This window comes from Bombina bombina, chromosome 7 (genome assembly GCF_027579735.1).
Source record: "Bombina bombina isolate aBomBom1 chromosome 7, aBomBom1.pri, whole genome shotgun sequence".
Classification (NCBI taxonomy): domain Eukaryota; kingdom Metazoa; phylum Chordata; class Amphibia; order Anura; family Bombinatoridae; genus Bombina; species Bombina bombina.
The window spans coordinates 480036282-480063781 of NC_069505.1; the positions used below are offsets into that span (position 1 = coordinate 480036282).

The window sequence follows — 27500 nt, forward strand, 5'->3', positions numbered from 1 at the left end:
AGTCTCATATGCAAATCGGATGATACTCCTCAACCAAAAAGATAGATAGGTAGCCGTAGCTTTCTGACCCCTACGTTTTCCAGAAAAAACTACAAACAAAGAAGAAGACTGACGAAAGTCTTTAGTCGCTTGTAAGTAAAACTTCAAAGCACGAACTACGTCCAAATTATGTAGAAGTCTCTCCTTCTGAGAAGGAGGATTAGGACACAAGGAAGGAACAACAATATCCTGATTAATGTTCCTGTCTGAAACAACCTTAGGAAGAAACCCCAGTTTAGTACCTAAAACAACTTTATCCGAATGGAAAATCAGGTAAGGCAAATTGTATTGCAACGCCGAAAGCTCAGACACTCTTCGAGCTAAAGAAATAGCAAGAAATAAAACTTTCCAAGATAACAACTTAATATCTAAGGAATGCATAGATTCAAACGGAACCCCTTGAATAACTTTAAGAACTAAATTCAGACTCCATGGAGGAGTAACTGGTTTGAATACAGGTCTGATCCTAACCAGGGCCTGACAAAAAGATTGAACATCTGGGACATCAGCCAGACGTTTGTGTAACAAAATAGATAAGGCAGAGATCTGACCCTTTAGGGAACTTGCCGATAAACCCTTCTCCAATCCTTCTTGGAGAAAAGACAAAATTCTGGGAATCCTAACTTTACTCCATGAGTAGCCATTAGATTCACACCAATAAAGATATTTACGCCATATCTTATAGTAAATCTTTCTAGTTACAGGCTTACGTGCCTGAATCAAAGTTTCTATGACCGAATCAGAAAACCCCCGCTTGGATAGAACTAAGCGTTTAATCTCCAAGCAGTCAGTTTCAGAGAAACAAGATTTGGATGAAGGAAGGGACCTTGAATTAGAAGATCCATCCTTAATGGCAGTCTCCAAAGTGGCAGGGATGACATGTCCACCAGGTCGGCATACCAAATCCTGCGAGGCCACGCCGGAGCAATGAGGATCACTGATGCCTTCTCCTGTTTGATTCGAGCAATAACCCGAGGAAGAAGAGCAAACGGAGGAAAAAGATATGCTAGGCTGAAGGACCAAGGAACTGCTAGAGTATCCATCAGCTCCGCCTGAGGATCCCTGAACCTTGACCCGTATCTCGGGAGCTTGGCATTCTGATGAGATGCCATGAGATCTAACTCCGGCCGACCCCATTTGAGAATCAGGTTGGAGAATACTTCCGGATGGAGTTCCCACTCTCCCGGATGAAAAATTCCCACTCTCCCGGATGAAAAGTCTGCCTGCTCAGAAAGTCCGCCTCCCAGTTGTCCACCCCTGGGATGTGGATCACTGACAGATGACAAGAATGGACTTCCGGCCACCGGATTATCTTGGCTACCTCTGTCATCGCTAAGGAACTCCTGGTTCCTCCCTGATAATTGATGTAAGCCACTGTCGTTATATTGTCCGTCTGGAATCTGATGAACTGGGCTGAAGCCTACTGAGGCCAGGCTAGAAGAGAATTGAAAATCGCTCTCAGTTCCAGGATGTTTATAGGAAGAAAAGACTCCGCCAGAGTCCACACTCCCTGAGCCCTTAGAGGACCCCAGACAGCTCCCCACCCTAGAAGACTGGCATCTGTTGTCACAATCACCCAGGATGGTCTGCAAAAGCATGTTCCCTGGGATAGATGATCCAGAGACAAACCACCATTGAAGCGAGTCCCTTGTCTCCTGCTCCAGGGTTAATTGAGGAGACAAGTCTGCATAATCTCCATTCCACAGCCTGAGCATGTTGAACTGCAGAGGTCTGAGGTGAAACCGAGCAAACGGAATGATTTCTATTGCCGCCACCATCAGTCCGATTACTTCCATGCACTAGGCCACTGACGGCCGAGGATTGGACTGAAGGGCTTGACAGGTATCTAGAATCTTTGATTTCCTGACCTCTATCAGAAAAATCTTCATGGAGATAGAATCAATTACAGTTCCCAAGAAAGTCACCCTTGCTTTTGGGATTAAAGAACTCTTTTCCAGATTTACCTTCCACCCATGAGTTCTCAGGAAGGATAGTACAATGTAGGTATGGGACCTTGCTTGTTGACAAGATGGCGCCTGGATTAGAATATCGTCCAGATAAGGCACCTCCGCAATGCCCCGCAGTCTTAAAACCGCCAGCAGAGACCCCAGAACCTTTGTGAAAGGAAGAGCCACAAACTGAAAGTGTCTGTCCAGAAAGGCAAACCTTAGGAACTTGTGATGGTCTCTGTGGATAGGAACATGTAGATATGCATCCTTTAAGTCCACTGTTATCATAAATTGACCCTCCTGGATCAACGGAAGAATGGTACGAATAGTTTCCATCTTGAAAGAAACTTGTTTAGACTCTTGACAACCTCTGAATCAGTCAAAGGTTCTGAATCTGAAATCTCGCCATCTGATAGGACCTCTATACCCTCCCCTTCAGTTCCCTGGGAGGGTACCTCTGAAACTGCCACCATGGCATCAGAAAACTCACTGATAGCATGCTTGTCTTTCCTCTTGCGCTTGCCTTGAAGCATAGGAAAAGCAGATAACACATCCGAAATTGTGGAGGACATAACTGCCGCTATGTCCTTTAAAGTAACTCCAGCAGGAACTAGAGCAGAAGTGCAGGGCACTGCTGGTGGGGGGCGTTGATTTTTGGGACGCTTGGGGAGAAAGTTGTGGCAAAAATTGACCCTCATCAGAAGACTCTTGGACAACATCTGCCCGAGAGGAGATTGGCTCAGTAAAAATTTTATCCCTAGAACCTACAGTCCTTTCAATACATGTAGGACAGAAAGGGATTGGTGGTTCCACATTTGCATCAAGACATAAAGCACATGTAACTCCTTGCACCTCATCTTGATCCATCTTTTCACAAAAATATTACTATTAAGTAAAAAATACTGAAAAAAAGCAATAAAATAAACATATCAAAAACCGTTACTGTCTCTTTAAATTCAAACGTTTTTTCTTTCTCAGACAAAAACTGCCAATTTTGCTATAGCAAATTAACACTCAGAAAAAATAATAAATAAGTAAACCTCTGCACCACAGCAACCTGCTGAGGTGCTCCTACCTTCACCAATGCCACCGGATCCCAGCAGAAAAGGATCTGTTACTGCAGTCTGCCAAAAGGAACGGATGAAAGCCGCATCTGTGCTAAAAGCGCATGAAAAGGAGATTACATGCTGCTCTAGCCCAGAAAACCAGTACAGCCCAACCTAAGCCTGCAACTGCTTGGAAATAACGCTACAAGCAGAGGCGCCAAACAAACAGGAAGTCCCGCCCTTCGTGGGCGTGCTACAACACTAAGTTTCCCTCTAGAGAGAAAATATTAAAGTGAAACCACCGGAGCCCTCCATTGACAATAAAATGAGCAAACTCCTTCCAGCCCCAGTGCCTGCACCAAATCACTGCCCAAACAAGACTTTATATTCAGAAAAGTCTAAAACAGTCCCCACATAAAGGCACTATTAACCCCTTATGTGCCATAGTGCTAAGATAACCACGCTGAGACTCCTTAAATCCCAGAAAAAGGTAGCACTTACCTCTAACACTGCCTGGCAGGAAGGCAGTTTCCCAAGCTTGAGAGGTCCTCTCCCTCACATTGGCCTGAAAGATAAAGTCATGCTGAGTCAGAAAGAAACTCAGGCTGAAGAAAATAGGGCAGCTGAAAATGGGAGGTGCAGTGAGGATTATGTCCCACAAGTTCCCATAGCTCTAAAGCCACCAAAATATGGACTACGGCTACACCCCAGAACAAAGTAGCACTCTCTGGCACCACTTTAAAATAACAAACTCTTGATTGAAGAATCTAACCTAACACCTCACTTTACATCTTCCTAGCACGAATGCAGGCAAAGAGAATGACTGGAGTGGGAGGGAAGGGAGGAGCTATTTAACAGCTCTGCTGTGGTGCTCTTTGCCTCCTCCTGCTGACCAGACTCAGAATCCAGAAACGTCAGTGCAGCACTGGATGAAAGATGCAAGGGTCTGTCAGGAGTCCAGAAACTCATTGACCTTTTATACACACACACTAATTACAAGCAAACAGATCACAGGTGAGGATGGTTACCTTTAATAGCCATTCAAACCCCTTTGTGTCAACGTGTGTGCATGTTATCAGGCCAAAATCACCAGGGTATGTAAACTTTTGATCAGGGTCATTTGGGTAGTTTCTGTTGTCATTATAATTTCAAAAAAGTAAAAACAGTTAATTGATAATAAATGGCTTCAGCCAAACACTAACCATGAGTGAAAGAAAGGTTTTTGTGTTATTTATATTCTCTGAAAAATGGCCACGAAATCATAAATCCTGCCAAGGTATGTAAACTTATGAGCACAACTGTATATACACACACACACATATATATATATATATATATATATATATATATATATATATATATACATATACACACACACACACACATACATACAAATATATACACACACACACATATATATATATATACACACACACACACACATATATACATACAGGTGGCCCTCGTTTTACAACGGTTCAATTTACACCGTTTCAGAATAACAACCTTTTTTTCCCAGTCATGTGACTGCTATTGAAAAGCATTGAGAAGCAGTGCAGTTATTAAAATAGCCAATAGGTGGAGCTGTCCGCTTGTGTTGCAGCAAAGCCAAGCAAGCTGATATTAATCAGTTTAACCAGACCTGAGCTATCGAGCAGATTTCAAAGGAACAAGATCTTCCTGTCTCTAAATCAGTCCAGATTGAAATGCATAGAAATAAATGTTTGCAGAAAAATGCAAGTTTAGTCTGTGTTGTGTGATTATTTATTAGGTTTATAATGCTGTTTAGCATTTAAAGTCTTCATTTCAAAGCTTTAAAAATAATGTATAAGGCGTTACTTATGACAATTTTGAGAGGGGTCTGGAACCTATCTCCCTCACTTCCCATTGACTTACATTATAAACTGGGTTTCAATTTACAACCATTCCTTCTGGAACCTAACCCCGGTGTAAACTGAGGGCTGTATGTATGTATGTATGTATGTATGTATGTATGTATGTATGTATGTATGTATGTATGTATGTATGTATATATATATATATATATATATATATATATATATATATATATATATATATATATATATATATATATATATATATATATATATAACATAATTTATGTAAGAACTTACCTGATAAATTCATTTCTTTCATATTAACAAGAGTCCATGAGCTAGTGACGTATGGGATATACATTCCTACCAGGAGGGGCAAAGTTTCCCAAACCTCAAAATGCCTACAAATACACCCCTCACCACACCCACAAATCAGTTTAACGAATAGCCAAGAAGTGGGGTGATAAGAAAAAAGTGCGAAGCATATAAAATAAGGAATTGGAATAATTGTGCTTTATACAAAAAAATCATAACCACCACAAAAAAGGGTGGGCCTCATGGACTCTTGTTAATATGAAAGAAATGAATTTATCAGGTAAGTTCTTACATAAATTATGTTTTCTTTCATGTAATTAACAAGAGTCCATGAGCTAGTGACGTATGGGATAATGAATACCCAAGATGTGGATCTTTCCACACAAGAGTCACTAGAGAGGGAGGGATAAAATAAAGACAGCCAATTCCTGCTGAAAATAATCCACACCCAAAATAAAGTTTAAGGAAACATAAGCAGAAGATTCAAACCGAAACCACTGCCTGAAGTACCTTTCTACCAAAAACTGCTTCAGAAGAAGAGAATACATCAAAATGGTAGAATTTAGTAAAAGTATGCAAAGAGGACCAAGTCGCTGCTTTGCAAATCTGATCAACTGAAGCTTCATTCCTAAACGCCCAGGAAGTAGAAACTGACCTAGTAGAATGAGCTGTAATCCTCTGAGGCGGAGTTTTACCCGACTCAACATAGGCAAGATGAATTAAAGATTTCAACCAGGATGCCAAAGAAATGGCAGAAGCTTTCTGGCCTTTTCTAGAACCAGAAAAGATGACAAATAGACTAGAAGTCTTTCGGAAAGATTTAGTAGCTTCAACATAATATTTCAAAGCTCTAACAACATCCAAAGAATGTAACGATTTCTCCTTAGAATTCTTAGGATTAGGACATAATGAAGGAACCACGATTTCTCTACTAATGTTGTTGGAATTCACAACCTTAGGTAAAAATTCAAAAGAAGTTCGCAACACCGCCTTATCCTGATGAAAAATCAGAAAAGGAGACTCACAAGAAAGAGCAGATAATTCAGAAACTCTTCTGGCAGAAGAGATGGCCAAAAGGAACAAAACTTTCCAAGAAAGCAATTTAATGTCCAATAAATGCATAGGTTCAAACGGAGGAGCTTGAAGAGCTCCCAGAACCAAATTCAAACTCCATGGAGGAGAAATTGACTTAATGACAGGTTTTATACGAACCAAAGCTTGTACAAAACAATGAATATCAGGAAGAATAGCAATCTTTCTGTGAAAAAGAACAGAAAGAGCAGAGATTTGTCCTTTCAAGGAACTTGCGGACAAACCCTTATCTAAACCATCCTGAAGAAATTGTAATATTCTCGGAATTCTAAAAGAATACCAAGAAAAATGATGAGTAAGACACCAAGAAATATAAGTCTTCCAGACTCTATAATATATCTCTCTAGATACAGATTTACGAGCCTGTAACATAGTATCAATCACAGAGTCAGAGAAACCTCTTTGACTAAGAATCAAGCGTTCAATCTCCATACCTTTAAGTTTAAGGATTTCAGATCCGGATGGAAAAAAGGACCTTGCGACAGAAGGTCTGGTCTTAACGGAAGAGTCCATGGTTGGCAAGATGCCATCCGGACAAGATCCGCATACCAAAACCTGTGAGGCCATGCCGGAGCTATTAGCAGAACAAACGAGCATTCCCTCAGAATCTTGGAGATTACTCTTGGAAGAAGAACTAGAGGCGGAAAGATATAGGCAGGATGATACTTCCAAGGAAGTGATAATGCATCCACTGCCTCCGCCCGAGGATCCCGGGATCTGGACAGATACCTGGGAAGCTTCTTGTTTAGATGAGAGGCCATCAGATATATCTCTGGAAGTCCCCACATTTGAACAATCTGAAGAAATACCTCTGGGTGAAGAGACCATTCGCCCGGATGCAACGTTTGGCGACTGAGATAATCCGCTTCCCAATTGTCTACACCTGGGATATGAACCGCAGAGATTAGACAGGAGCTGGATTCCGCCCAAACCAGAATTCGAGATACTTCTTTCATAGCCAGAGGACTGTGAGTCCCTCCTTGATGATTGATGTATGCCACAGTTGTGACATTGTCTGTCTGAAAACAAATGAACGATTCTCTCTTCAGAAGAGGCCAAAACTGAAGAGCTCTGAAAATTGCACGGAGTTCCAAAATATTGATCGGTAATCTCACCTCCTGAGATTCCCAAACTCCCTGTGCCGTCAGAGATCCCCACACAGCTCCCCAACCTGTGAGACTTGCATCTGTTGAAATTACAGTCCAGGTCGGAAGAACAAAAGAAGCCCCCTGAATTAAACGAAGGGGATCTGTCCACCACGTTAGAGAGTGTCGAACAATCGGTTTTAAAGATATTAATTGAGATATCTTCGTGTAATCCCTGCACCATTGGTTCAGCATACAGAGCTGAAGAGGTCGCATGTGAAAACGAGCAAAGGGGATCGCGTCCGATGCAGCAGTCATAAGACCTAGAATTTCCATGCATAAGGCTACCGAAGGGAATGATTGTGACTGAAGGTTTCGACAAGCTGAAATCAATTTTAGACGTCTCTTGTCTGTTAAAGACAGAGTCATGGACACTGAATCTATCTGGAAACCCAGAAAGGTTACCCTTGTTTGAGGAATCAAAGAACTTTTTGGTAAATTGATCCTCCAACCATGATCTTGAAGAAACAACACAAGTCGATTCGTATGAGATTCTGCTAAATGTAAAGACTGAGCAAGTACCAAGATATCGTCCAAATAAGGAAATACCACAATACCCTGTTCTCTGATTACAGACAGAAGGGCACCGAGAATCTTTGTGAAAATTCTTGGAGCTGTAGCAAGGCCAAACGGTAGAGCCACAAATTGGTAATGCTTGTCTAGAAAAGAGAATCTCAGGAACTGATAATGATCTGGATGAATCGGAATATGCAGATATGCATCCTGTAAATCTATTGTGGACATATAATTCCCTTGCTGAACAAAAGGCAATATAGTCCTTACAGTTACCATCTTGAACGTTGGTATCCTTACATAACGATTCAATAATTTTAGATCCAGAACTGGTCTGAAGGAATTCTCCTTCTTTGGTACAATGAAGAGATTTGAATAAAACCCCATCCCCTGTTCCGGAACTGGAACTGGCATAATTACTTCAGCCAGCTCTAGATCTGAAACACAATTCAGAAATGCTTGAGCTTTCACTGGATTTACTGGGACACGGGAAAGAAAAAATCTCTTTGCAGGAGGTCTCATCTTGAAACCAATTCTGTACCCTTCTGAAACAATGCTCTGAATCCAAAGATTGTGAACAGAATTGATCCAAATTTCTTTGAAAAAACGTAACCTGCCCCCTACCAGCTGAACTGGAATGAGGGCCGTACCTTCATGTGAACTTAGAAGCAGGCTTTGCCTTTCTAGCAGGCTTGGATTTATTCCAGACTGGAGATGGTTTCCAAACTGAAACTGCTCCTGAGGACGAAGGATCAGGCTTTTGTTCTTTGTTGAAACGAAAGGAACGAAAACGATTGTTAGCCCTGTTTTTACCTTTAGATTTTTTATCCTGTGGTAAAAAAGTTCCTTTCCCACCAGTAACAGTTGAAATAATAGAATCCAACTGAGAACCAAATAATTTGTTTCCCTGGAAAGAAACGGAAAGTAGAGTTGATTTAGAAGCCATATCAGCATTCCAAGTCTTAAGCCATAAAGCTCTTCTGGCTAAGATAGCTAGAGACATAAACCTAACATCAACTCTAATAATATCAAAAATGGCATCACAGATAAAATTATTAGCATGCTGAAGAAGAATAATAATATCATGAGAATCACGATTTGCTACTTGTTGCGCTAGGGTTTCCAACCAAAAAGTTGAAGCTGCAGCAACATCAGCCAATGATATAGCAGGTCTAAGAAGATTACCTGAACACAGATAAGCTTTTCTTAGAAAGGATTCAATTTTTCTATCTAAAGGATCCTTAAACGAGGTACCATCTGACGTAGGAATGGTAGTACGTTTAGCAAGGGTAGAAATAGCCCCATCAACTTTAGGGATTTTGTCCCAAAATTCTAACCTGTCAGGCGGAACAGGATATAATTGCTTAAAACGTTTAGAAGGAGTAAATGAATTTCCCAATTTATCCCATTCTTTGGAAATCACTGCAGAAATAGCATTAGGAACAGGAAAAACTTCTGGAATAACCGCAGGAGCTTTAAAAACCTTATCCAAACGTATAGAATTAGTATCAAGAGGACTAGAATCCTCTATTTCTAAAGCAATTAGTACTTCTTTAAGTAAAGAGCGAATAAATTCCATCTTAAATAAATATGAAGATTTATCAGCATCAATCTCTGAGATAGAATCCTCTGAACCAGAAGAGTCCAAAGAATCAGAATGATGGTGTTCATTTAAAAATTCATCTGTAGAGAGAGAAGATTTAAAAGACTTTTTACGTTTACTAGAAGGAGAAATAACAGACAAAGCCTTCTTTATGGATTCAGAAACAAAATCTCTTATGTTATCAGGAACATTCTGCACCTTAGATGTTGAGGGAACTGCAACAGGCAATGGTACATTACTAAAGGAAATATTATCTGCTTTAACAAGTTTGTCATGACAATTATTACAAACAACAGCTGGAGGAATAGCTACCAAAAATTTACAGCAGATACACTTAGCTTTGGTAGATCCAGCAGGCAGTGATTTTCCTGTAGTATCTTCTGGCTCAGATGCAACGTGAGACATCTTGCAATATGTAAGAAAAAAACAACATATAAAGCAAAATAGATCAAATTCCTTATAAGACAGTTTCAGGAATGGGAAAGAATGCCAAATATCAAGCTTCTAGCAACCAGAAGCAAATGAAAAATGAGACTGAAATAATGTGGAGACAAAAGCGACGCCCATATTTTTTAGCGCCAAATAAGACGCCCACATTATTTGGCGCCTAAATGCTTTTGGCGCCAAAAATGACGCCACATCCGGAACGCCGACATTTTTGGCGCAAAATAACGTCAAAAAAATGACGTAACTTCCGGCGACACGTATGACGCCGGAAACGGAAAATAATTTTTGCGCCAAAAAAGTCAGCGCCAAGAATGACGCAATAAAATGAAGCATTTTCAGCCCCCGCGAGCCTAACAGCCCACAGGGAAAAAAAGTCAAATTTTTGAGGTAAGAAAAATATGATAATTCAATGCATAATCCCAAATATGAAACTGACTGTCTGAAAATAAGGAAAGTTGAACATTCTGAGTCAAGGCAAATAAATGTTTGAATACATATATTTAGAACTTTATAAATAAAGTGCCCAACCATAGCTTAGAGTGTCACAGAAAATAAGACTTACTTACCCCAGGACACTCATCTACATGTTTGTAGAAAGCCAAACCAGTACTGAAACGAGAATCAGTAGAGGTAATGGTAAATATAAGAGTATATCGTCGATCTGAAAAGGGAGGTAAGAGATGAATCTCTACGACCGATAACAGAGAACCTTATGAAATAGACCCCGTAGAAGGAGATCACTGCATTCAATACGCAATACTCTCTTCACATCCCTCTGACATTCACTGCACGCTGAGAGGAAAACCGGGCTCCAACTTGCTGCGGAGCGCATATCAACGTAGAATCTAGCACAAACTTACTTCACCACCTCCCTTGGAGGCAAAGTTTGTAAAACTGATTTGTGGGTGTGGTGAGGGGTGTATTTGTAGGCATTTTGAGGTTTGGGAAACTTTGCCCCTCCTGGTAGGAATGTATATCCCATACGTCACTAGCTCATGGACTCTTGTTAATTACATGAAAGAAATATACATACACACACATATATATATATATATACATACATATACACACACACACTGTGTGTGTATATATATATATATATATACACACATATACATACATATATATATATATATATATATACACACACACACACATACATATACAGGGCCGCCATCAAGGGGTAACAGGGGAAACTCCTGTCAGTGGCCCAATGGGCTAGGGGGGCCCCATGAGGCAAGAACATTTTTTTTTTTTTTAAATGTTGGCAGCCACCAGTGGGTACTACAGCAGAGAGCTAATTGAGCATGGGAAATGTTATTACAAGGAGTAACGTATTAGCATTTGAGAGGATTTCTGAGTTTGCACTAAACCACTATGCACAGTGAGAGAAAGACTTGGCACTTTGTAGAGTGTGTGCCTGAGTCAGACGGCTGATTGATCACTTTTATTTGCAGAGGAGGTAGGAATTATTTAGCAAATGTTTTTTATTTCTTTGTGCAATTTAAGATTGTAACTTCAGTGTGGTAGTAGTTGTATGGTGGGGCCAGGGGTCCATAAACACAAATTTTTTAGCAGCAGTGTATTTATGATTATTTGACAATGCTGTAGAAATTCTATATTTAAAAACATGCAGAAATGTTTCCTCCTCAATACACAAATGATATATATTACATTCCAGTTTACTGCCCCTTTATGCAAGGACTTTCCAGATACAAGGAGGCATTTATCTAAGATTTTTACATCTGCATAACATGTTATACTCTCAGACTAAGATTGCTCAGTGTTGGAAATGAGACAGGTTAACTTAAAACTGTTCAGTTTACTCTACAGCTGACTTAAATTTGAAATGCATACCAACAAGCTTAAATCCTGCATTTAACCAGATCTAATGGTATGAGTACCACAGCTTATGGTTCCACCAAGACCATATAGATTACAGCATTTTCAAAATCCACAAGTACAGCTGACAGATGGGAACATTTGTACACTATATTTGAAGTGGTGCTCTTGGTTGGGGAAAATATCAAACAAACATATGTCAACCTTTTAAAAGTACTTTTCTTCATATAGCCATCTACCCAAATCATTAATGTATAATTTTTAATTCACAGAATTATTTTTGTTTGCACATTTACAAATATGATTCTTTAAAAAGTGATCTCTTAATTTCTGCATTTTTTTTATCATGCATGTCACACACTGTTGATTTAGGGGATGCAAGGTGCATAAATGTTTCCTCCTGTGAGTGTTTCTGTGGGTGTCTGTGTTTATGTCTTTGTGCTTTGGTTTGTGTCTCTATGAGTGTGTATGTATTTTTTTTCTGTTGGTATCTCTGTGAGGGTGGGTGTGTATGTCTTTGTGCATTTGCTGTGGATGTCTGTGAGGGTGTGTGCATATGTCAGCTTTTTCTATGGGTTTCTCTGTGAGGGTGGGTGTGTTTTTGTCTTTGTGTATTTTCTCTGGATGCCTCTGTGAGGGTGGGTGTGTATATCTGTGTTTTTGTGGATGTCTCTGTGAGGGTGTGTATTTTCTGTGGGTGTCTCTGTGAGGGTGTGTGTATGTCTTTGTGTGTTTTCTGTGGATGTCTCAGTGAGGGTGTGTGTGTGTATGTCTTTGTGTGTTTTCTGAGGCTGTCTCTGTTGGCGTTTCCTTAGGTGTATGTGCAAGTTTGAGTTTGTGTGTGTGTGTGTGTCCATTGTCTGTTCCTTTTTAGGACATTTTGACCTTACTACTGATTATTCACATCTTTCTACAGACTTTGAGACTAATGAGACCTTTCCGGAAGTCACCAATCTACCATTTAACCTTTAAATTATTGTTTAGGCAGTTCAGGGCCCTTCCTTTCAGCCACTGCATGCTGTTGTCATCATTTAGTTGGCATCTTCCTTTACAAAAAGATAATCAGAACTCCATATTTTGTTTTCTAAATCTCCTTTTTTTTACAAAACTGTAGTTTACCTCATTACTTGTCAGGTCAATATAAACAAGTACTAAGTGTCTGTTTGGGTGTCTGTGTCTGAGTTTCTTTGCGTGTTTGCTAGAGTGTCTATATGTGAATCCTTATGTGTGAGTGTGTGTGTTTCAGTGTATGTTACTACCTTTACAACATTTCCAAGTTTAAATAGACAAGAATAAAGTGCATATACACATTTTAGTCACTTGGTCAAAAATTGCACATGTAAAAGGAGGGGGCCCTGATCAATAGTTAAGTCAGGGGCCCCGAAATTTCTAGTGGCGGCCCTGTATATATATATATATATATATATATATATATATATATATATATATATATATATATATATATATATATACACATACACACACAGTGGGGCAAAAAAGTATTTAGTCAGCCATCAATTGTGCAAGTTCTCCCACTTAAGAAGATGAGAGAGGCCTATAATTTTCATCATAGGTATACCTCAACTATGAGAGACAAAATGTGGAAACAAATCCAGACAATCACATTGTCTGATTTGGAAAGAATTTATCTGCATATTATGGTGGAAAATAAGTATTTGGTCACCTACAAACAAGCAAGATTTTTGGCTCTCACAGACCTGTATCTTCTTCTTTAAGAGGCTCCTCTGTCCTCCACTCATTACCTGTATTAATGGCACATGTTTGAACTTGTTATCAGTATAAAAGACACCTGTCCACAACCTCAAACAGTCACACTGCTAACTCTACTATGGTGAAGACCAAAAAGCTGTCGAAGGACTCCAGAAACAAAATTGTAGACCTGCACCAGGCTGGGAAGACTGAATCTGCAATAGGCAAGCAGCTTGGTGTGAAGAAATCAACTGTGGGAGCAATAATTAGAAAAACATAATTTATGTAAGAACTTACCTGATAAATTCATTTCTTTCATATTAGCAAGAGTCCATGAGCTAGTGACGTATGGGATATACATTCCTACCAGGAGGGGCAAAGTTTCCCAAACCTCAAAATGCCTATAAATACACCCCTCACCACACCCACAATTCAGTTTAACGAATAGCCAAGAAGTGGGGTGATAAAAAAGTGCGAAAGCATATAAAATAAGGAATTGGAATAATTGTGCTTTATACAAAATCATAACCACCACAAAAAAAGGGCGGGCCTCATGGACTCTTGCTAATATGAAAGAAATGAATTTATCAGGTAAGTTCTTACATAAATTATGTTTTCTTTCATGTAATTAGCAAGAGTCCATGAGCTAGTGACGTATGGGATAATGATTACCCAAGATGTGGATCTTTCCACACAAGAGTCACTAGAGAGGGAGGGATAAAATAAAGACAGCCAATTCCTGCTGAAAATAATCCACACCCAAAATAAAGTTTAACGAAAAACATAAGCAGAAGATTCAGACTGAAACCGCTGCCTGAAGTACTTTTCTACCAAAAACTGCTTCAGAAGAAGAAAATACATCAAAATAGTAGAATTTAGTAAAAGTATGCAAAGAGGACCAAGTTGCTGCTTTGCAAATCTGATCAACCGAAGCTTCATTCCTAAACGCCCAGGAAGTAGAAACTGACCTAGTAGAATGAGCTGTAATTCTCTGAGGCGGAGTTTTACCCGACTCAACATAGGCAAGATGAATTAAAGATTTCAACCAAGATGCCAAAGAAATGGCAGAAGCTTTCTGGCCTTTTCTAGAACCGGAAAAGATAACAAATAGACTAGAAGTCTTTCTGAAAGATTTAGTAGCTTCAACATAATATTTCAAAGCTCTAACAACATCCAAAGAATGCAACGATTTCTCCTTAGAATTCTTAGGATTAGGACATAATGAAGGAACCACAATTTCTCTACTAATGTTGTTAGAATTCACAACTTTAGGTAAAAATTCAAAAGAAGTTCGCAACACCGCCTTATCCTGATGAAAAATCAGAAAAGGAGACTCACAAGAAAGAGCAGATAATTCAGAAACTCTTCTGGCAGAAGAGATGGCCAAAAGGAACAAAACTTTCCAAGAAAGTAATTTAATGTCCAATGAATGCATAGGTTCAAACGGAGGAGCTTGAAGAGCCCCCAGAACCAAATTCAAACTCCAAGGAGGAGAAATTGACTTAATGACAGGTTTTATACGAACCAAAGCTTGTACAAAACAATGAATATCAGGAAGAATAGCAATCTTTCTGTGAAAAAGAACAGAAAGAGCAGAGATTTGTCCTTTCAAGGAACTTGCGGACAAACCTTTATCTAAACCATCCTGAAGAAACTGTAAAATTCTCGGAATTCTGAAAAAATGCCAAGAAAAATGATGAGAAATACACCAAGAAATATAAGTCTTCCAGACTCTATAATATATCTCTCTAGATACAGATTTACGAGCCTGTAACATAGTATTAATCACAGCGTCAGAGAATCCTCTTTGACGAAGAATCAAGCGTTCAATCTCCATACCTTTAAATTTAAGGATTTCAGATCCTGATGGAAAAAAGGACCTTGTGACAGAAGGTCTGGTCTTAACGGAAGAGTCCACGGTTGGCAAGAGGCCATCCGGACAAGATCCGCATACCAAAACCTGTGAGGCCATGCCGGAGCTACCAGCAGAACAAACGAGCAATCCTTCAGAATCTTGGAGATTACTCTTGGAAGAAGAACTAGGGGCGGAAAGATATAGGCAGGATGATACTTCCAAGGAAGTGATAATGCATCCACTGCCTCCGCCTGAGGATCCCGGGATCTGGACAGATACCTGGGAAGTTTCTTGTTTAGATGGGACGCCATCAAATCTATTTCTGGAAGTTCCCACATTTGAACGATCTGAAGAAATACCTCTGGGTGAAGAGACCATTCGCCCGGATGCAACGTTTGGCGACTGAGATAATCCGCTTCCCAATTGTCTACACCTGGGATATGAACCGCAGAGATTAGACAGGAGCTGGATTATGCCCAAACCAAAATTCGAGATACTTCTTTCATAGCCAGAGGCCTGTGAGTTCCTCCTTGATGATTGATGTATGCCACAGTTGTGACATTGTCTGTCTGAAAACAAATGAACGATTCTCTCTTCAGAAGAGGCCAAAACTCAAGAGCTCTGAAAATTGCACGGAGTTCCAAAATATTGATCGGTAATCTCACCTCCTGAGATTCCCAAACTCCTTGTGCCGTCAGAGATCCCCACACAGCTCCCCAACCTGTAAGACTTGCATCTGTTGAAATTACAGTCCAGGTCGGAAGCACAAAAGAAGCCCCCTGAATTAAACGATGGTGATCTGTCCACCACGTTAGAGAGTGTCGAACAATCGGTTTTAAAGATATTAATTGAGATATCTTTGTGTAATCCTTGCACCATTGATTCAGCATACAAAGCTGAAGAGGTCGCATGTGAAAACGAGCAAAGGGGATCGCGTCCGATGCAGCAGTCATAAGACCTAGAATTTCCATGCATAAGGCTACCGAAGGGAATGATTGTGACTGAAGGTTTCGACAAGCTGCCATCAGTTTTAGACGCCTCTTGTCTGTTAAAGACAGAGTCATGGACACTGAATCTATTTGGAAACCCAGAAAGGTTACCCTTGTCTGAGGAATCAATGAACTTTTTGGTAAATTGATCCTCCAACCATGATCTTGAAGAAACAACACAAGTCGATTTGTATGAAATTCTGCTAAATGTAAAGACTGAGCAAGTACCAAGATATCGTCCAAATAAGGAAATACCACAATACCCTGTTCTCTGATTACAGACAGAAGGGCACCGAGAACCTTTGTAAAAATTCTTGGAGCTGTAGCAAGGCCAAACGGCAGAGCCACAAACTGGTAATGCTTGTCCAGAAAAGAGAATCTCAGGAACCGATAATGATCCGGATGAATCGGAATATGCAGATATGCATCCTGTAAATCTATTGTGGACATATAATTCCCTTGCTGAACAAAAGGCAAGATAGTCCTTACAGTTACCATCTGAACGATGGTATCCTTACATAACGATTCAATATTTTTAGATCCAGAACTGGTCTGAAGGAATTCTCCTTCTTTGGTACAATGAAGAGGTTTGAATAAAACCCCATCCCCTGTTCCTGAACTGGAACTGGCATAATTACTCCAGTCAACTCTAGATCTGAAACACAATTCAGAAATGCTTGAGCTTTTACTGGATTTACTGGGACACGGGAAAGAAAAAATCTCTTTGCAGGAGGTCTCATCTTGAAACCAATTCTGTACCCTTCTGAAACAATGTTCTGAATCCAAAGATTGTGAACAGAATTGATCCAAATTTCTTTGAAAAAACGTAACCTGCCCCCTACCAGCTGAGCTGGAATGATGGCCGCACCTTCATGTGGACTTAGAAGCAGGCTTTGCCTTTCTGGCTGGCTTGGATTTATTCCAGATTGGAGATGGTTTCCAAACTGAAACTGCTCCTGAGGATGAAGGATCAGGTTTTTGTTCTTTGTTGAAACGAAAGGAACGAAAACGATTATTAGCTCTGTTTTTGCCCTTAGATTTTTTATCCTGTGGTAAAAAAGTTCCTTTCCCACCAGTAACAGTTGAAATAATAGAATCCAACTGAGAACCAAATAATTTGTTACCCTGGAAAGAAATGGAAAGTAGAGTTGATTTAGAAGCCATATCAGCATTCCAAGTCTTAAGCCATAAAGCTTTTCTAGCTAAAATAGCTAGAGACATAAACCTGACATCAACTCTGATAATATCAAAGATGGCATCACAGATAAAATTATTAGCATGCTGAAGAAGAATAATAATATCATGAGAATCACGATTTGCTACTTGTTGCGCTAAGGTTTCCAACCAAAAAGTTGAAGCTGCAGCAACATCAGCCAAAGATATAGCAGGTCTAAGAAGATTACCTGAACACAGATAAGCTTTTCTTAGAAAGGACTCAATTTTCCTATCTAAAGGATCCTTAAACGAAGTACCATCTGACGTAGGAATAGTAGTACGTTTAGCAAGGGTAGAAATAGCCCCATCAACTTTAGGGATTTTGTCCCAAAATTCTAATCTGTTAGACGGCACAGGATATAATTGCTTAAAACGTTTAGAGGGAGTAAATGAATTACCCAATTTATCCCATTCTTTGGAAATTACTGCAGAAATAGCATTAGGAACAGGAAAAACTTCTGGAATAACCACAGGAGATTTAAATACCTTATCCAAACGTTTAGAATTAGTATCAAGAGGACCAGAATCCTCTATTTCTAAAGCAATTAGAACGAATAAATTCCATTTTAAATAAATATGAAGATTTATCAGCATCAACCTCTGAGACAGAATCCTCTGAACCAGAAGAGTTATCAGAATCAGAATGATGATGTTCATTTAAAAATTCATCTGTAGGGAGAGAAGTTTTAAAAGATTTTTTACGTTTACTAGAAGGAGAAATAACAGACATAGCCTTCTTTATGGATTCAGAAACAAAATCTCTTATGTTATCAGGAACATTCTGCACCTTAGATGTTGAAGGAACTGCAACAGGCAATGGTACTTTACTAAAGGAAATATTATCTGCTTTAACAAGTTTGTCATGACAATCAATACAAACAACAGCTGGAGGAATAGCTACCAAAAGTTTACAGCAGATACACTTCTGACTCAGATGCAACGTGAGACATCTTGCAATATGTAAGAGAAAAAACAACAACATATAAAGCAAAATTGATCAAATTCCTTAAATGACAGTTTCAGGAATGGGAAAAAATGCCAAAACAAGCTTCTAGCAACCAGAAGCAATGAAAAATGAGACTTAAATAATGTGGAGACAAAAGCGACGCCCATATTTTTTAGCGCCAAATAAGACGCCCACATTATTTGGCGCCTAAATGCTTTTTGGCGCCAAAAATGACGCCACATCCGGAACGCCGACATTTTTGGCGCAAAATAACGTCAAAAAATGACGCAACTTCCGGCGACACGTATGACGCCGGAAACGGAAAATAATTTTTGCGCTAAGAATGACGCAATAAAATGAAGCATTTTCAGCCCCCGCGAGCCTAACAGCCCACAGGGAAAAAAGTCAAATTTTTGAAGGTAAGAAAAAATTATTAAAACAAATGCATTATCCCAAATATGAAACTGACTGTCTGAAAATAAGGAAAGTTGAACATTCATATGTTTGAATACATATATTTAGAACTTTATAAACAAAGTGCCCAACCATAGCTTAGAGTGTCACAGAAAATAAGATTTACTTACCCCAGGACACTCATCTACATGTTTGTAGAAAGCCAAACCAGTACTGAAACGAGAATCAGCAGAGGTAATGGTATATATAAGAGTATATCGTCGATCTGAAAAGGGAGGTAAGAGATGAATCTCTACGACCGATAACAGAGAACCTATGAAATAGACCCCGTAGAAGGAGATCACTGCATTCAAATAGGCAATACTCTCCTCACATCCCTCTGACATTCACTGCACGCTGAGAGGAAAACCGGGCTCCAACTTGCTGCGGAGCGCATATCAACGTAGAATCTAGCACAAACTTACTTCACCACCTCCATCGGAGGCAAAGTTTGTAAAACTGAATTGTGGGTGTGGTGAGGGGTGTATTTATAGGCATTTTGAGGTTTGGGAAACTTTGCCCCTCCTGGTAGGAATGTATATCCCATACGTCACTAGCTCATGGACTCTTGCTAATTACATGAAAGAAATGGAAGACATACAAGACCACTGATAATATCCCTCGATCTGGGGCTCCACACAAGATCTCACCCCGTGGGGTCAAAATGATCACAAGAACAGTGAGCAAACATCCTAGAACCACAGGTGGGGACCTAGGGAATGACCTGCAGAGAGCTGGGACCAACGTAACAAAGGCTACCATCAGTAACACACTACGCCGCCAGAGACTCAGATCCTGCAGTGCCAGACGTGTCCCCCTGCTTAAGCCAGAACATGTCCGGGCCCGTCTGAAGTATGCTAGAGAGCATTTGGATGATCCAGAAGTGGATTGGGAGAATGTCATATGGTCAGATGAAACCTAAGTAGACCTGTTTGGTAGAAACACAACTCGTCGTGTTTGGAGGAGAGAGAATGCTGAGTTGCAACCAAAGAACACCATACCTACTGTGAAGCATAGGGGTGGCAACATCATGCTTTGGGGCTGTTTCTCTGCAAAGGGAACATGACGACTGATCCGTGTACATGAAAGAATTAAAGGGACAGTCTAGTCCAAAAAAAACTTTCATGATTTAGGTAGGGCATGTAATTTTAAACAATTTTCCAATTTACTTTTATCACCAATTTTGCTTTGTTCTCTTGGTATTCTTAGTTGAAAGCTTAACCTAGGAGGTTCATATGCTAATTTCTTAGACCTTGAAGGCCGCCTCTTAAGAATGCATTTTAACAGGTTTTTCACCACTAGAGGGTGTTAGTTCATGTTTTTCATATAGATAACACTGTGCTCGTGCACGTGAAGTTACCTGGGAGCCATCACTGATTGGCTAAACTGCAAGTCTGTCAAAGAACTGAAATAAAGGCGCAGTCTGCAGAGGCTTAGATACAAGATAATCACAGAGGTTAAAAATATATAAATATAACTGTGTTGGTTATGCAAAACTAGGGAATGGGTAAAAAAGGGATTATCTATCTTTTAAAACAATAACAATTCTGGTGTAGACTGTCCCTTTAATGGGACCATGTATCGTGAGATTTTGAGTGCAAACCTCCTTCCATCAGCAAGGGCATTGAAGATGAAACGTGGCTGGGTCTTTCAGCATGACAATGATCCCAAACACACCGCCCGGGCAACAAAGTAGTGGCTTCGTAAGAAGCATTTCAAGGTCCTTGAGTGGCCTAGCCAGTCTCCAGATCTCAACCCCATAGAAAACCTTTGGAGGGAGTTGAAAGTCTGTGTTGCCCAGCGACAGCCCCAAAACATCACTGCTCTAGAGGAGATCTGCAAGCAGGAATGGGCCAACATACCAGCAACAGTGTGTGACAACCTTGTGAAGACTTACAGAAAACGTTTGACCTCTGTCATTGCAAACAAAGGATATATAACAAAGTATTGAGATGAACTTTTGATATTGACCAAATACTTATTTTCCACCATAATATGCAAATAAATTCTTTCCAAATCAGACAATGTGATTGTCTGGATTTGTTTCCACATTTTGTCTCTCATAGTTGAGGTATACCTATGATGACAATTACAGGCCTCTCATCTTCTTAAGTGGGAGAACTTGCACAATTGGTGGCTGACTAAATACTTTTTTGCCCCACTATACATATATATATATATATATATATATATATATATATATATATATATATATATATATATATATATATATATATATATATATATATACACACACACACAGACATATATATACAGTGGATATAAAAAGTCTACACAACCCTGTTAAAATGTCATTTCAGAACTTTTTCCACCTTTAATGTGACCTATAAACTGTACAACTCAATTGAAAAACAAAATGAAATCTTTTAGGTAGAGGGAAGAAAAAATATAAAAATATAAAAATAAAAATAAAATAATAAGGTTGCATAAGTTGAAGCACCTTTTGATTTTATTACAGCACTCAGACTTTTTGGGTACGAGTCTATCAGCATGGCACATTTTGACTTGGCAAGATTTGCCCACTCTTCTTTGCAAAAACATGAAGTTCCGCTTCATGTTCAGCTTTCTAGCAGAAGCCTAAAGGTTTTGTGCCAATATTGTCTGGTATTTGGAACTGTTCATAATTCCCTCTAGCTTAACTAAGGCCCCAGTTCCAGTTGAAGAAAAACAGCCCCAAAGCATGATGCTGCCACCACCATGCTTCACTGTGGGTATGGTGTTCTTTTGGTGATGTGCAGTGTTGTTTTTGAAATTATGGCCAAAAAGTTCAACCTTGGTTTCATCAGACCATAACACCATCAATTTTGGAGGGATGTCCAGTTCTTGGTAATGACACTGTTGTGCCATATTTTCTCCACTTTATGATGACTGTCTTCACCGTGTTTCATGGTATATCTAATGCCTTGGAAATTATTTTGTACCCTTCTCCTGACTGATACCTTTTAACAATGAGATCCCTCTGATGCTTTGGAAGCTCTCTGTGGACCATGGCTTTTGCTGTGGGATGCGACTAAGAAAATTTCAGGAAAGATCTACTAGAGCAGCTGAACTTTATTTAGGGTTAATCAGAGGCAATTTAAATGATGGCAGGTGTATGCCGACTCCTATTTAACATGATTTTGTATGTGACTGCTTAATTCTGAACACGGCTACATCCTCAATTATAAGTGAACACTTATGCAACCACATTATTTATAGTTATTTTTGTTTTCTTTTCTCCACCTAAAATATTTCAGTTTGTTTTTCAATTGAGTTGTACAGTTTATAGGTCACATTAAAAGGTGGAAACAGTTCTGAAATGATTTCTTTGTCATATTTTGTTACATCACAGAAACCTGACATTTTAACAGGGGTGTGTAGACTTTTTATATCGTATATATATATATATATATATATATATATATATATATATATATATATATATATATATATATATATATAACATAATTTATGTAAGAACTTACCTGATAAATTCATTTCTTTCATAAGAGTCCATGAGCTAGTGACGTATGGGATATACATTCCTACCAGGAGGGGCAAAGTTTCCCAAACCTCAAAATGCCTATAAATACACCCCTCACCACACCCACAATTCAGTTTAACGAATAGCCAAGAAGTGGGGTGATAAGAAAGGAGCGAAAGCATCAAAATAAGGAATTGGAATAATTGTGCTTTATACAAAAAAATCATAACCACCACAAAAAGGGTGGGCCTCATGGACTCTTGCTAATATGAAAGAAATGAATTTATCAGGCAAGTTCTTACATAAATTATGTTTTCTTTCATGTAATTAGCAAGAGTCCATGAGCTAGTGACGTATGGGATAATAAATACCCAAGATGTGGAACTTCCACGCAAGAGTCACTAGAGAGGGAGGGATAAAATAAAGACAGCCAATTCCGCTGAAAAATAATCCACAACCCAAAACAAAAGTTTTAATCTTAATAAAGAAAAAAACTGAAAATATAAGCAGCAGAATCAAACTGAATCAGCTGCCTGAAGTACTTTTCTACCAAAAACTGCTTCAGAAGAAGAAAAAACATCAAAATGGTAGAATTTAGTAAAAGTATGCAAAGAAGACCAAGTTGCTGCTTTGCAAATCTGATCAACAGAAGCTTCATTCCTAAACGCCCAGGAAGTAGAAACTGACCTAGTAGAATGAGCTGTAATCCTTTGAGGCGGGGATTTACCTGACTCCACATAAGCATGATGAATCAAAGACTTTAACCAAGACGCCAAAGAAATGGCGGAGGCCTTCTGACCTTTCCTGGAACCAGAAAAGATAACAAATAGACTAGAAGTCTTCCTAAAATCTTTAGTAGCTTCAACATAATATTTCAAAGCTCTTACTACATCTAAAGAATGTAAAGATTTCTCCAAAGAATTCTTAGGATTCGGACACAATGAAGGGACAACAATTTCTCTACTAATGTTGTTAGAATTCACAACCTTAGGTAAAAATTGAAATGAAGTCCGCAACACCGCCTTATCCTGATGAAAAATCAGAAAAGGAGATTCACAAGAAAGAGCAGATAACTCAGAAACTCTTCTAACAGAAGAGATGGCCAAAAGGAACAAAACTTTCCAAGAAAGTAATTTAATATCCAGAGAATGCTTAGGTTCAAACGGAGGAGCTTGTAAAGCCCTCAGAACCAAATTAATACTCCAAGGAGGAGAGATTGACTTAATGACAGGTTTGATACGAACCAAAGCCTGTACAAAACAATGAATATCAGGAAGATTAGCATTTTTTCTGTGAAAAAGAACAGAAAGAGCAGGGATTTGTCCTTTCAAGGAACTTGCAGACAAACTTTTATCCAAACCATCCTGAAGAAACTGCAAAATTCTAGGAATTCTAAAAGAATGTCAGCAGAATTTATGAGAAGAACACCAAGAAATGTAAATCTTCCAGACTCGATAATAAATCTTCCTAGACACAGATTTACGAGCCTGTAACATAGTATTAATTACTGAGTCAGAGAAACCTCTATGACTAAGAATCAAGCGTTCAATATCCATACCTTCAAATTTAATGATTTGAGATCCTGATGGAAAAAAGGGCCTTGAGATAGAAGGTCTGGTCTGAACGGAAGAGTCCAAGGTTGGCAACTGGCCATCCGAATGAGATCCACATACCAAAACCTGTGAGGACATGCTGGAGCCACCAGCAGTACAAACGAATGTTCCATTAGAATTTTGGAAATCACTCTTGGAAGAAGAACTAGAGGCGGAAAGATATAGGCAGGATGATAATTCCAAGGAAGTGACAACGCGTCCACTGCCTCCGCCTGAGGATCCCTGGATCTGGACAGATACCTGGGAAGTTTCTTGTTTAGATGAGAGGCCATCAGATCTATTTCTGGAAGTCCCCAGATTTGAACAATCTGAAGAAATACCTATGGGTGAAGAGACCATTCGCCCGGATGTAACGTCTGGCGACTGAGATAATCCGCTTCCCAATTGTCTACACCTGGGATGTGAACCGCAGAGATTAGACAGGAGCTGGATTCCGCCCATACAAGTATTCGAGATACTTCTTTCATAGCCTGAGGACTGTGAGCCCCACCTTGATGATTGACATATGCCACGGTTGTGACATTGACTGTCTGAAAACAAATAAACGATTCTCTCTTCAGAAGAGGCCAGAACTGAAGGGCTCTGAAAATCGCACGGAGTTCCAAAATGTTGATTGGTAATCTCGCCTCCTGAGATTCCCAAACCCCCTGCGCTGTCAGAGATCCCCAGACAGCTCCCCAACCTGAAAGACTCGCATCTGTTGAGATCACAGTCCAGGTTGGACGAACAAAAGAAGCCCCTTGGACTAAACGATGGTGATCTATCCACCACATTAGAGAGAGTCGTACATTGGGATTTAAGGATATTAATTGTGATATCTTTGTATAATCCCTGCACCACTGGTTCAGCATACAAAGCTGAAGAGGTTGCATGTGAAAACGAGCAAAGGGGATCGCGTCCGATGCAGCAGTCATAAGACCTAGAATTTCCATGCACAAGGCTACTGAAGGGAATGATTGAGACTGAAGGTTATCGTCCAAATAAGGAAATACCGCAATACCCTGTTCTCTGATTACAGAGAGAAGGGCACCGAGAACCTTTGAAAAGATCCATGGAGCTGTTGTTAGGCCGAATGGAAGGGCTACAAACTGGTAATGCTTGCCTAGAAAAGAGAATCTCAGAAACTGATGATGAGCTGGATGAATTGGAATATGAAGGTATGCATCCTGTAAATCTATTGTGGACATATAATGCCCTTGCTGAACAAAAGGCAGAATAGTCCTTATAGTCACCATTTTGAATGTTGGTATCCTTACATAACGATTCAATATTTTTAGATCCAGAACTGGTCTGAAGGAATTCTCCTTCTTTGGTACAATGAATAGATTTGAGTAAAACCCCAGACCCCGTTCCAGAACAGGAACTGGCACAATTACCCCAGCCAACTCTAGATCTGAAACACATTTCAGAAACGCCTGAGCCTTCACTGGGTTTATTGGAATGCGAGAGAGAAAAAATCTTCTCGCAGGCGGCCTTACCTTGAAACCTATTCTGTATCCTTGTGAAACAATGTTCTGAATCCAAAGACTGTGAATCGAATTGATCCAAATATCTTTGAAAAATCGTAACCTGCCCCCTACCAGCTGTGCTGGAATGAGGGCTGCACCTTCATGTGGACTTAGGAGTTGGCTTTGACTTTCTAAAAGGCTTGGATTTATTCCAGACTGGAGAAGGTTTCCAAACGGAAACTGTTCCTTTAGGGGAAGGGTCAGGCTTCTGTTCCTTATTCTGACGAAAGGAACGAAAACGATTAGCAGCCCTGTATTTACCTTTAGATTTTTTGTCCTGAGGCAAAAAGGTTCCTTTCCCCCAGTAACAGTTGAAATAATAGAATCCAATTGAGAACCAAATAATGTATTACCTTGGAAAGAAAGAGAAAGCAAAGTTGACTTAGAAGTCATATCTGCATTCCAAGTTTTAAGCCATAAAGCTCTTCTAGCTAAAATAGCTAAAGACATATACCTGACATCAATTCTAATGATATCAAAGATGGCATCACAAATAAAGTTATTAGCATGTTGAAGAAGTTTAACAATGCTATGAGTATTATGGTCTGACACTTGTTGCGCTAAAGCCTCCAACCAGAAAGTGGAAGCAGCAGCAACATCAGCCAAAGAAATAGCAGGTCTAAGAAGATTACCTGAACATAAATAAGCTCTCCTTAGAAAGGATTCAAGTTTCCTATCTAAAGGATCCTTAAAAGGAAGTACTATCTGCCGTAGGAATAGTAGTACGTTTAGCAAGAGTAGAGATAGCCCCATCAACCTTAGGGATTTTGTCCCAAAACTCTAATCTATCAGATGGCACAGGGTACAATTTCTTAAACCTTGGAGAAGGAGTAAATGAAGTACCCAGACTATTCCATTCCCTAGAAATTACTTCAGAAATAGCATCAGGGACAGGAAAAAAACTTCTGGAATAACTATATGAGGTTTAAAAACCGAATTTAAACGCTTAGTAGATTTAGCATCAAGAGGACTAGACTCCTCCATATCTAATGCGATTAACAGTTCTTTAAGTAAAGAACGAATAAATTCCATCTTAAATAAATATGAAGATTTATCAGTGTCAATATCTGAGACAGAATCTTCTGAACCAGATAAATGCTCATCAGAAACAGATAAGTCAGAATGATGACGGTCACTTAAAAATTCATCTGAAATATGAGAAGTTTTAAAAAGACCTTTTACGTTTACTGGAAGGAGGAATAACAGACAGAGCCTTCCTAATAGATTTAGAAACAAATTCATTTACATTAACAGGAACATCCTGAGCATTAGATGTTGAAGGAACAACAACAGGTAATGGATTATTACTAATGGAAATACAATCTGCATTAGCAAGCTTATCATGACATTCATCACAAACTACAGCCTGAGGAACAGTTACCACAAGTTTACAACAAATGCACTTAACTTTGGTAGAACCAGCATCAGACAGCGTCTTTCCAGAAGTAGATTCTGATCCAGGGTCAAGTTGAGACATCTTGCAATATGTAATAGAAAAAACAACATATAAAGCAAAATTATCAAATTCCTTAAATGACAGTTTCAGGAATGGGAAAAAATGCCAATGAACAAGCCTCTAGCAACCAGAAGCAATGAAAAAAGAGACTGAAATAATGTGAAAAAAAGGTGGAGACAAGAATGACGCCCACATTTTTTGGCGCCAAAAATGACCCCCACATTATTGGCGCTAAGTACAACGCCTATATTTTTTGGCACCAAGAATGACGCCACATCCGGTGACGCCGAAAAAAATAATGCCCACATTTTTGGCGCAAAAAAACGTCTGAACATAAAAACGTCAAAAAAATTACGCAACCACGAACAACTTCCGGCGTCAATTAGGGCGCCGGAAATGACAAAATTTTTGCGCCAAAAAAGTCAGCGCCAAAAATGACGCA

General features: G+C 39.4%; 1 protein-coding gene across 2 annotated transcripts in view; it reads right to left on the reverse strand.

Annotated features, from left to right (window-relative positions):
* SAMD4B (sterile alpha motif domain containing 4B) overlaps window positions 1–27500 on the reverse strand; it is a 118085-nt gene that overhangs the window by 40087 nt on the left and 50498 nt on the right. The gene's annotated exons all lie outside the window — the stretch shown is intronic.